The sequence below is a fragment of the Engystomops pustulosus genome, chromosome 6 (assembly GCF_040894005.1).
Source record: "Engystomops pustulosus chromosome 6, aEngPut4.maternal, whole genome shotgun sequence".
In the NCBI taxonomy this organism is placed as follows: domain Eukaryota; kingdom Metazoa; phylum Chordata; class Amphibia; order Anura; family Leptodactylidae; genus Engystomops; species Engystomops pustulosus.
Window position 1 is genome coordinate 121864466 of NC_092416.1, and position 12964 is coordinate 121877429.

Here is a 12964-nt window from a genome sequence, read left to right on the forward strand (position 1 = left end):
TACCATATACCGCTGTATTGCAGTATATGGCATTTTCGCACAGTATTACTTTATTTTACAATACAGTATTTTTACTGCATTACTTTAATGCAAAACACCGGTGGCTCGTTCCCAATCGCAGGCGTTTCTATATAAACACCAATGGGAATGGGCCGTGGCCCGCCGCCGGTGGGTGCGGTTTGGCAAATGCAAACGCAGCCAAAACGTCTCGTGTGACATCGCCCTTAATGTATGCGTTTTCAAGCGCATCAGAGCCGCTGAGAAGAGGAGATTTGCCTAATTACATTGCTGTCCACATTGCATTTATAAATCAACGTTAACACAGGCGTTTTATAAACGCAAAGTTGGCAGCAATGAAATTAGGCAAATATCCTCTTCTCTGCTGCTCTGATGCATTTGAAAACGCATATTTACACAAACTAAACGCAACTTGTGAACGCAGCCTAAGGAGGACAGCCATACTGCAAAGGTCTTCTACCAGACATACGGCACTGTAACTTCAAAAGGGAGTTATGGCCCACCTTGGTCTCAATAAGACCTTGTGGTGGGGAGATATTCAAAATTCTTAATGGAAACAAAGCCATGTTTTGTGTCCAACATGCTGGGGAACCAGATGGATCCAATGGCACCAGCACTACCCCTCTATGATACTTTGTTGAGAAGTTCTAACCTGTCCTAGGATTGGAAAGGTCCACAGATTCAACCTAGGGGGAGTAACACTTGGACCTTTCCAGGGGCAGATAGGCAGTGTCCAACATAGGGTTTAAATGAGACACGTGAATCTCAGCTTTGAACCCGTTTTTGGTCAGTTTTTTAAGCAGTCTGTTAAAAAACGCATGCGTTTTTCAAAATCACATGTGTCGGCCTAAGACTCACCTAGTGGCTGCCATTTCAGATGTAACAAGGAGACCCGAGGGAACTTATTGAAAACATATATTACCACAAAAAAACGGAGTTACAACGTTCTTATAAAATCAATACATATAAACCTTTATTTTAAATACAAGACAACACAGAATTGTATTATCATAACTTGATAAAATAATGTAATTAGTGTTTTTTTATATACAGAGGAAATCCAACACGAAAGGTCCAATGAGACAAGAAACCATATGACTGCATAACAGGGTATATTGCTCAATTCTATAAATCACACATCAATATTAAGTAACAGACAAGTGTCCTACCCCTTATGCGCCGTCTATGGCTGCCTCTCGGACTCCCCAACGCGCGTTTCGTCCACGCTTCTTCAGGGGGTACGAAACTAACGCTGGGAAGCCGGTTTATATGCATCCGGGCGGGTAGCATCGGCGCACAAGCATCCGAAACTCAAGGTAAGTTTCCCCATGACATTATACCCAGATCTAGGACGTTCCCCCCCTTGTCCCTATGCCCACAAATTGAGATTTTTACCAAATTGGTAACGGAGGAGCTCAAAATTTTAACACAATCCAAGAATAAAAAACGAGATAATCTGACTGCACCAGAGCGGAAAGCTCTGAAGGAACTACAGTCACTTGATGACATTGTCATTAAGGCAGCGGATAAGGGGGGGAACGTCGTGATCTGGCCAAAGGATAAGTATGAGAGGGAAGCTATGCGCCAATTTAGGAAAAAAGATACATACGAAAAACTAGCATTTAATCCAATATTGGGATATAAGAACCAGATTATCTCAATCTTGGATTCTGCTGTAGAAGAAGGAATTGTCCCAAAAATAGTGTTTGACGGACTGGTAGTGAAGGAACCAAAGGTTCCAACGTTTTATTTGCTCCCCAAGATACATAAGGATCCTGTCGATCCTCCGGGGCGTCCTATTGTCTCTGGGATCGGTGGCATATGTGACCCGAGTTGTAAATTTATAGACTATTATTTAAAACCATTAGTCGAGGTTTTGCCATCTTATGTCAGGGACAGTATGGACGCCCTACTGAGGATCGATGGGATCTGCATCGAAGCTGACATGCTGTTGGTGACGGTCGACGTAGAAAGCCTATATACTTGTATAAGGCATCAGGATGGCTTGGAAGCAACCAAATTTTTCCTCTCAGGGAGTACGTTGGAGACAGAACTGCAATTGCTAATATTGGAATTGTTATCCTTTGTATTGACCCATAACTTCTTTACCTTTAGAGACCAATTCTATGTGCAGAAGCAGGGCACTGCCATGGGGGCCGCCTGTGCGCCGTCATACGCCAACCTCTTCCTAGGATATTGGGAGAGAACCATCTTTGGCGGTGACGGCGCCGGGAGGTCCTCCCATGTGCAGTGCTGGCTTCGGTACATAGATGACGTCCTGGTCATCTGGCAGGGGACGGAGGGTGAGCTGATTGAGTTTATGCAGGAATTAAACAACAACCCATCTTCAAACAGACATGTTTAGAAAGCTGACATCTATAAACGCTCTCCTGCATCCCTCCTCAGCTCACCCACCGTCCACCATTAAAGCCATACCGTGGGGACAATTCCTGAGAGCACGCCGCATTTGTTCTACAAATGCAAAATTTGAGCATCAGGCAAGAGATCTCAAAGAGAGATTCTTAAATAGAAGATATAGTGGTCGATGCATAAAAGCAGGGTACCGGAATGCAAAAAAACAAACATGCACAGAACTGTTACAAACGAAAAGGAAACCAAAGGGAGACCCAAAAATCTGATTTATCTCTACCTATAATAAACAATGGGAGGAACTACGTGGCGCATTAAATAAACACTGGAGTGTCTTACAGACGGACGCGACCCTTAAAACATTATTAACAGAAAAACCTCTCCTAACGGCCGAAGGAGCAAAAATTTAAAAGATGTATTGGTACAAAGCCACTACATCCCTAAAATAGAAAACCCCTTTGGGCAGAGGACAAAAAAGACCAGCAGCTTTCCATGCGGCCATTGTATCTCTTGCCCCAATATGCTACGTTCCCACACATTTAATTCAGCCGATGGACAGCGTACGTTTACAATTAGAGATTATATCTCTTGTAATACCACCGGAGTCGTATACTATGCCACATGCAGCTGTCCGCAAAAATATGTGGGACTGACTGCAAGAGAACTTGGCACTAGGGTGAGAGAACATGTCCGAGATATCATCAAGACGAAGAGCACCACCAATCCAAAAGAACTTAAGCCAATTCTGCGACATTTCTTCCACCACCATGGATGTGATCCTGGAGGACTTTCCGTACGAGGTATTGAAATAATACATTGTGGAATCAGAGGGGGGGACTTGAAAAAGATCCTGGCACAGAGAGAGTGTAGATGGATAGTCCAGCTGGGGACTATGTCCCCAGTCGGTCTCAACGAGGCGCTCAGCTTTATTCAATTTCTATAAATAAAGATCAGTTCAAATTGGTAATAGCCATGCATATCTCTATCGTTCACTGTTTTTAATTGTCACTTTTGTATTGTCTTGTTAGAATTATTGTACAGTACGTTGGGAATAGCCGGATGACAAAAGATGAAGGAGAACTATATGGGGATGTATCCTGGTTCCGGGAGCATATTGCCGGAAGAATGATTGACACTTATGGGATCTCTCGGACCAGGACGAATAACAACTCATGTTGAAGATATCAAACGTTATGGATCCGGGAGGACGGTATACATTGGATGCATTAATGGGGGACAGTTGACACTGACACTAATGAAGTAGTCACATCTGAGATTGTGGAGTTGCTGCAATATATGCAGCGTAGTTGCACTGTCTGCACTTTAAGCAGTGATTTGATTACTGTAAGCATGTAGTAACATATAATAATTTTAACGGGTCTGTTTTTTGTTTTGTTTTTTTGTTTAGCACAACTCAGTTTTTTGTATTCACTACAATTTTGTAATTTTTATTTGTGCACAGGATTTTTTTGATGTGTATAGAGGAAAGGAAAAAAGTTTTTTTTTATCTGTCTGGTATTTTGGATAATAGCACTGTCACTTTAATATGCACATTACACTTTACACATAAGATGTGGCAGACACACATTGGATTTTTATTAACCTCAACGAATTTACTCTTCTTTTATCATTTTTATTTCTTTTCTTCCTTTTCCCTCTTTTAGAAATATCAACCAAAGCAAAAGAAAAAGAATGCATTCAAAAGGGCTCATGAGATAGTGCAAAAACAATCATCAAATTTTATTAGTACACGACAGACAATAACCAGTGCTCTACCAAAAAACAATGTACAGTGACCTGGTGTAGGTACACCGTAACTGCCCACTGTCAATCACTAAATAGTATAATACCTCCCCGGAGTTCTCTGCCTTGAAATGACAAAGGTATAAAGTGCCAAAAGTGCTATGTGCATAGAGATCTAAACAATGCTCCGTATCTCCAAGGCTGGAGAAAAACAATAATCGTGACCTGCGATAAAGATTGCTATCGATATGCTGGTAAGCGTGACAAATCAAAGACATACAGGATAAAGAGATGGAAGGTTACCACAAGCAGACCAGCATGGGATGATGGGAGGTAAGTAGGGACAGGGGCACTGGGCTCCCCACGCGTTTCGTCGCCAAGGAGGGCAACTTCCTCAGGGTATACGGAGCATTGTTTAGATCTCTATGCACATAGCACTTTTGGCACTTTATACCTTTGTCATTTCAAGGCAGAGAACTCCGGGGAGGTATTATATCACTATTTAGTGATTGACAGTGGACAGTTACGGTGTACCTAAACACCAGGTCACTGTACATTGTTTTTCGGTATGTACATTTTTTGTATTTTAAATGTTTTTAGAGCACTGGTTATTGTCTGTCGTGTACTAATAAAATTTGATGATTGTTTTTGCACTATCTCATGAGCCCTTTTGAATGCATTCTTTTTCTTTTGCTTTGGTTGGACTTTGCTTTTGTGCATTTGGCTCGCCTACATTGGAGCTGTGCTACACCCGCTGGTTTCCTCTTTTAGAAATATGTCACAAAATTCATGATTCACCACATCTACATCACAGTTATAGTGTTGTTTACAATGTTATGAAAGACTGGTAACCGCTAATATGACACTTCGCTCCTCCTTTTTCTCCTCATTTTTCTTTCTTTTTCCTTTTTTTTGGTTTTCCTTACTCTTTTTTTCTCCTCCCCCTCCTAAGACCTATTCTTCCCTGGTCCCCCATTCTCCTCGTCCCCTCTCTCCTTACCTTCACCAGAGTATAGGGATGCATACCTTCAGGCGGGTGTGCGCACGCGCACTGAGTGGTGAGGCTCCGCCCATGTCCCCGCCGGCATCACTTGGCGCACTGCGCATGACCGGGTGTCCGATAGCGCTGTCGGACCCCGCGCATGCGCGCCAGTGCCATTCTGCCAGAAGTGGGGCAGGTGTCGGACCCGGAAGCTGGTCATGGCGCGTGCGCCGATGCTACCCGCCCCGATGCATATAAACCGGCTTCCCAGCGTTAGTTTCGTACCCCCTGAAGAAGCGTGGACGAAACGCGCGGTGGGGAGTCCGGGAGGCAGCCATAGACGGCGCATAATGGGTAGGACACTTGTCTGTTACTTAATATTGATGTGTGATTTATAGAATTGAGCAATATACCCTGTTATGCAGTCATATGGTTTCTTGTCTCATCGGACCTTTCGTGTTGGATTTTTCTGTATATAAAAAACACTAATTACATTATTTTATCAAGTTATGATAATACAATTCTGTGTTGTCTTGTATTTAAAATAAAGGTTTATATGTATTGATTTTATAAGAACGTTGTAACTCCGTTTTTTTGTGGTAATATACTAATTATGGTGGAGTAGTTCTAGATTCTGAATATGGCAGGCTATGTGGCGAGTCCCTAACTTCAGCAACATGAAGATAAGGTATTTATTGAAAACATAGCAGCCTCGTTTATTCCAGTCAGGGGTATCAGACAGCATTGAAAGCTGACGGTAGCCCGAAAGCTCTCAAGGAACAGATAGAGGTGTAACATCAAGTAAACATGCACAGACTAAGCACATGTTTAAGATTTGGTCAACTCAAAAATGGGACTTTTTCTCATATATTCGAAAAAAAGTCCTGTGAGAAATACATACCATATGGGAAAAAGCATAAGAGGAACAAGAAAAAGCCAATGTGGCTAACTAGTTTTGTAAGGAAAGCAATAAGCGAGAAAGATAAGGCGTTTAAGATGCTAAAACGTGAAGGCATTTGAGGCATTACGGGATTATAGAGAGAAAAATAAATCCTATAAAAAGCATATAAAGGGAAATATTGCCAGGGAGAGCAAAAATAATCCCAAATTATTTTTCAAGTATATAAATGATAAGAAACTAAAAACGGAGAGTGTGGGTCTCTTAGGAATAACATGGGTGTCATGGTGGAAGGAGATGAGGAAAGGGACAATTTACTGAATGTCGCCTTCTTGACTGTCTTTACCCAGGAAAATCCCCTGGTGGAAGACACAATGAGGAATAATGCAAATTCTCTTTGTAATGTCAACAGTTTAACCCAAGAAAAGGTACGGCGCCGCCTCGCAACCACTAAGATAGATAAATCACCGGGGCCAGATGGCATACACCCCCGGCTTCTACATGAACTATGTACCGTGATAGACCGTTATTTTTAATATTTGAAGATTCACTGAGGACTGGTTATGTTCCACAGGACGGGTGCATAGCAAATGTGGTACCAATATACAAAAAAAGGCTCAAAAAGTGATCCTGGAAACTACAGACCTGTGAGTCTACCTTCTGTGTTGGGGGAAATATTTGAGGGGTTTGTTGGAGATGCTATCCTGTTTTGTCTCACTATGCATAACCTTATAACCCAGCATCAGCATGGGTTTATGAGAGATCAGTCCTGTCAGACTAATCTGATTAGTTTCTATGAGGAGGTAAGTTCCAGACTGGATCTGGGTGATGCTGTGGATGTTGTAAATCTGGACTTTTCAAAGGCATTTGACACCGTGCCGCATAAAAGGTTGGTATATAAAATGAGACTGCTGGGATTAGGGGAAAATCTGTGTGTTTGGGTAAGTAATTGGCTTAGTGATAGAAAACAGAGGGTCATTATTAATGGCACATTAATTAATTAATGGGTGGGCTGTGTGAGGCACATTACTTACTGAGGGGGGGGGCTGTGTGAGGCACATTACTTACTGGGGGGGGGGGCTGTGTGAGGCACATTACTTACTGGGGGGCTGTGTGTGAGGCACATTACTTACTGGGGGGCTGTGTGTGAGGCACATTACTTACTGGGGGGCTGTGTGTGAGGCACATTACTTACTGGGGGGCTGTGTGTGAGGCACATTACTTACTGGGGGGCTGTGTGTGAGGCACATTACTTACTGGGGGGCTGTGTGTGAGGCACATTACTTACTGGGGGGCTGTGTGTGAGGCACATTACTTACTGGGGGGGCTGTGTGTGAGGCACATTACTTACTGGGGGGGCTGTGTGTGAGGCACATTACTTACTGGGGGGGCTGTGTGTGAGGCACATTACTTACTGGGGGGGCTGTGTGTGAGGCACATTACTTACTGGGGGGGCTGTGTGGGGCACATTACTGGGGGGCTGTGTGAGGCACATTACTGGGGGGCTGTGTGAGGCACATTACTTACTGGGGGGGCTGTGTGTGGGGCACATTACTTACTGGGGGGGCTGTGTGAGGCACATTACTTACTGGGGGGCTGTGTGAGGACATTACTTACTGGGGGGCTGTGTGAGGACATTACTTACTGGGGGGCTGTGTGAGGACATTACTTACTGGGGGGCTGTGTGAGGACATTACTTACTGGGGGGGCTGTGTGGGGCACATTACTTACTGGGGGGGGCTGTGTGTGAGGCACATTACTTACTGGGGGGGCTGTGTGAGGCACATTACTTACTGGGGGGGCTGTGTGAGGCACATTACTTACTGGGGGGCTGTGTGGGGCACATTACTTACTGGGGGGCTGTGTGGGGCACATTACTTACTGGGGGGCTGTGTGGGGCACATTACTTACTGGGGGGCTGTGTGTGGGGCACATTACTTACTGGAGGGGCTGTGTGAGGCACATTACTTACTGGGGGCTGTGTGTGAGGCACATTACTTACTGGGGGGGCTGTGTGTGAGGCACATTAATTACTGGGGGGCTGTGTGGGGCACATTACTTACTGGGGGGGCTGTGTGAGGCACATTACTTACTGGGGGGCTGTGTGTGAGGCACATTACTTATTGGGGGGGCTGTGTGAGGCACATTACTTACTGGGGGGGGGGGCTGTGAGAGGCACATTACTTACTGGGTGGCTGTGAGAGGCACATTACTTAGTGGGGGGCTGTGTGAGGCACATTACTTACTGGGGGGCTGTGTGAGGCACATTACTTACTGGGGGGCTGTGTGGGGCACTTTTCTTACTGGGGGGCTGTGTGAGGCACATTACTTACTGGGGGGCTGTGTGAGGCACATTACTTACTGGGGGGGGCTGTGTGTGAGGCACATTACTTACTGGGGGGCTGTGTGAGGCACATTACTTACTGGGGGGCTGTGTGGGGCACATTACTTACTGGGGGGGCTGTGTGAGGCACATTACTTACTGGGGGGCTGTGTGAGGCACATTACTTACTGGGGGGCTGTGTGAGGCACATTACTTACTGGGGGGGGCTGTGAGAGGCACATTACTTAGTGGGGGGCTGTGTGAGGCACATTACTTACTGGGGGGCTGTGTGAGGCACATTACTTACTGGGGGGCTGTGTGAGGCACATTACTTACTGGGGGGCTGTGTGGGGCACTTTTCTTACTGGGGGGCAGTGTGAGGCACATTACTTACTGGGGGGCTGTGTGAGGCACATTACTTACTGGGGGGCTGTGTGAGGCACATTACTTACTGGGGGGCTGTGTGGGGACATTACTGGGGGGCTGTGTGGGGCACTTTTCTTACTGGGGGCTGTGTGGGGCACATTACTGGGGGGCTGTGTGGGGACATTACTTAGTGGGGGGCTGTGTGAGGCACATTACTTACTGGGGGGCTGTGTGAGGCACATTACTTACTGGGGGGGGGGCTGTGAGAGGCACATTACTTACTGGGGGGCTGTGAGAGGCACATTACTTAGTGGGGGGCTGTGTGAGGCACATTACTTACTGGGGGGCTGTGTGGGGCACTTTTCTTACTGGGGGGCTGTGTGGGGCACTTTTCTTACTGGGGGGCTGTGTGAGGCACATTACTTACTGGGGGGCTGTGTGAGGCCCATTACTTACTGGGGGGGGCTGTGTGTGAGGCACATTACTTACTGGGGGGCTGTGTGGGGACATTACTGGGGGGCTGTGTGGGGCACTTTTCTTACTGGGGGGCTGTGTGGGGCACATTACTGGGGGGCTGTGTGGGGACATTACTTAGTGGGGGGCTGTGTGAGGCACATTACTTACTGGGGGGCTGTGTGGGGCACTTTTCTTACTGGGGGGCTGTGTGGGGACATTACTGGGGGGCTGTGTGTGGGGCACATTACTTACTGGAGGGGCTGTGTGAGGCACATTACTTACTGGGGGCTGTGTGTGAGGCACATTACTTACTGGGGGGGGCTGTGTGTGAGGCACATTACTTACTGGGGCGGGCTGTGTGTGAGGCACATTACTTACTGGGGGGCTGTGTTTGAGGCACATTACTTACTGGGGGGCTGTGTGAGGCACATTACTTACTGGGGGGCTGTGTGTGAGGCACATTACTTACTGGGGGGCTGTGTGAGGCACATTACTTACTGGGGGGCTGTGTGAGGCACATTACTGGGGGGCTGTTTGGGGCACTTTTCTTATTGGGGGGCTGTGTGGGGCACTTTTCTTACTGGGGGGCTGTGTGGGGCACATTACTGGGGGGCTGTGTGGGGACATTACTTACTGGGGGGCTGTGTGAGGCACATTACTTACTGGGGGGCTGTGTGGGGCACATTACTGGGGGGCTGTGTGGGGACATTACTTAGTGGGGGGGCTGTGTGAGGCACGTTACTTACTGGGGGGCTGTGTGGGGCACTTTTCTTACTGGGGGCTGTGTGGGGCACATTACTTACTGAAGGGCTGTGTGAGGCACATTACTTAGTGAGGGGCTGTGTGAGGCACATTACTGGGGGGCTGTGTGGGCACATTACTTACTGTTGGGGCGTGATGGGCAACACGCACCTGGTTTTGTTTAAATGCAAGACAAAGTGTGAGCACTGCCTTACAGTATTTGGGGAGATTGTTAGGGGCGGCAGCAGGATAACACTGCCAGGGAACCAAGATGTAGGGACAATGAGGAACATAAGATGTGGTGATGCCTAATGGAGAAGATGGAGGAGACATCACCTGTAGTCACTGGAGGGAAAAAGTAGGGATTTCTCTGGTGTTTCTGTAGCTGTATACACTGTCAGTAAAGTTGTTATGTGAGGGGGTTATGTACAGGAGGGGGCATTACTAAAAGAGCACTACATATGTATTGGGGCCCTTGCCCCGGATCTTTTACAACCCTAGCAACGCCCCTGCAAGAGAGGAATAGATTCTCATGATAAAGACATAGTTCTGCCCTTATACAAATCCCTGGTCAGAACACACATGGAATATTGTGTACAGTTTTGAGCACCAGTGTAAAAAAGGACATAGTAGAGCTGGAACAGGTGCAGAAAAGAGCAACCAAGATTATTAGGGGACCAGGACAAGGGGGCATCCTCTACGCCTAGAGGAGAGGCGATTTTACCATCAACATAGACAAAGGTTCTTTACTGTGAGTTGTACCTCCCACACCTACTATTTGCCTACCTGGAGGTTCCACAAGCCTAAACAAGGTTCTCTCCCTTTGAGCTCCTGTAAAGGTGACGTGTGTGGGCAACTGGCTCTGGGAAGGAGACAAGGCCATCCCTCATCATTGAGTAAATCATGCACTACCTTGACAAGATAATGCACCTAATGCAGTTGGGGTAGGATAGAAGTGATGGTACGACCAGAATCCCTGTGACCTACCAGATCCCTCACAAGCCTCAGACGACCTGAGGAGGCACCTTGTGCAATAGCAGTTCAACACCATAACATACCTGGTCACCCTGCAAATATGGCATGCAGGAGGCCCCTCCTTTTCGGGATCTGTGCGGTCTCAGCACCGAAAAACCCCACTTATCAGCAAGTTAGTCCACAGGATAGGCCAAAAGTATTGGCATCCCTGCAATTCTGTCCGATAATACTCAATTTAAAAAAAAAAAAATTATTGCAATCAGAAATTGTTTGGTATTATTATTTTTTTTTTTCTAATGGAAAACCACAAAAAGAATTGTCAAAAAGAATTGATATAATTCCACCTCATACATAAAAAATGTGGTGGACAAAAGTATTGGCACAGTTTGAAAAATCATGTGATGCTTCTCTAATTTGTGTAATTAACAGCACCTGGAACTTACCTGAGGCACCAGGTGGTGGCAATAACTAAATCACACTTGCAGCCAGTTGAAACGGATTAAAGTTGACTCAACCTCTGTCCTGCGTCCTTGTCTATATGACATGGAGCATGGAGAAAAGAAAGAAGACCAAAGAACTGAGAATCAAAACTGTGAGGAAGCATGGGGAATCTCAAGGCTACTAGTCCATTTCCAAAGACCTGAATGTTCCCGTGTCTACCATGCGCAGTGTCATCAAGAAGTGTAAAGCCCATGGCACTGTAGCACCTCCCTAGATGTGGACGGAAAAGAAAAATTGACGAGAGATTTCAATGCAAGATTGTGCTGATGGTGGATAAAGAACCTCGACTAACATCCAAACAAGTTCAAGCTGCCTTGTAGTCCAAGGGTACAACAGTGTCAGTCAGCGTGAAAAGGAACTGTATGGTAGGATACCCAGGAAGACCCCACTTCTTACACAGAACCATAAAAAAAGCCAGGCTAGAGTTTGCCAAAACTTACCTGAGAAAGCTTAAAACGTTTTGGGAGAATGTTTTCTGGTCAGATAGACAAAAGTAGAGCTTTTTGAGAAAAAGCATCAACATAGAGTTTGCAGGAAAAAAAAAAAAGAGGCCTTCAAAAAAAAAAAAAAAAAAAAAGAACACGGTCCGTACAGTCAAACATGGCGGAGGTTCCCTGATATTTTGTTTTTGCTTTGCTGCCTCTGGCACTGGACTGCTTGACCATGTGCATGGCATTATGAAGTCTGAAGACTACCAATACAATTTGCAGCATAATGTAGGGTCCAGTGTGAGAAAGCTGGGTCTCCCTCAGAGGTCATGGGTCTTCCAGCAGGACAATGACCCAAAACACACTTCAAAAAGCACTAGAAAATGGTCTGAAAAAAAGCACTGGAGACATCTAAAGTGGCCAGCAATGAGTCCAGACCTGAATCTCAGGGACCTGGAGCAGTTTGCCAAAGAAGCATGGTCTAAAATTCCAGCAGAGCCTTGTAAGAAACTGATGGTTACCGGAAGTGGTTTTTCGCAGTTATCTTGTCTAAAGGTTGTGCTACCAAGTATTAAGCTGAGGGTGCCAATAGTTTTGTCTGGCCAATTTTTTGAGTTTTGTGTAAAATAATCAATTATTTTACTTTTTTTTCATTCTTTTTTGTGTTTTTTTTATTGCAAGCAAAGTAAATGAAGATATTAGTACCAAATAATGTGTGATTGCAATGATTTTCTGGAAGAAAACAAGTATTATCTGACAGAATTGCAGGTGTGCCAATACTTTTAGCAGCCACTGTAATTTCTGTTCGTGAGAAAACCCCTTTAAAGGACATCTACCACCAGGATGGAGGATTGTAAACCAAGCATGCTTACGTGCTGATGTGAGCAGGATATCAGCTCAACACTGTATTATTGCAGCCATTAATGATTCCATGGGACACATGAGAGATGTGAACTACTGATCTGTTTATCTAGACTGAACCCTGTAAAAAACAAAAACACAACAACCCTCACTTGTAAATAGTGTTTGGCTGTCAGGGTAGCAGCATTCCCACTAATAGAGGGCAAGCACAAATATACAAAAATAGGCAACACAAAAAAAATCAAATACCACAGATTTTAGAAATTTATTATAGAAAGAAGTACAAAACAAATGGAATATGT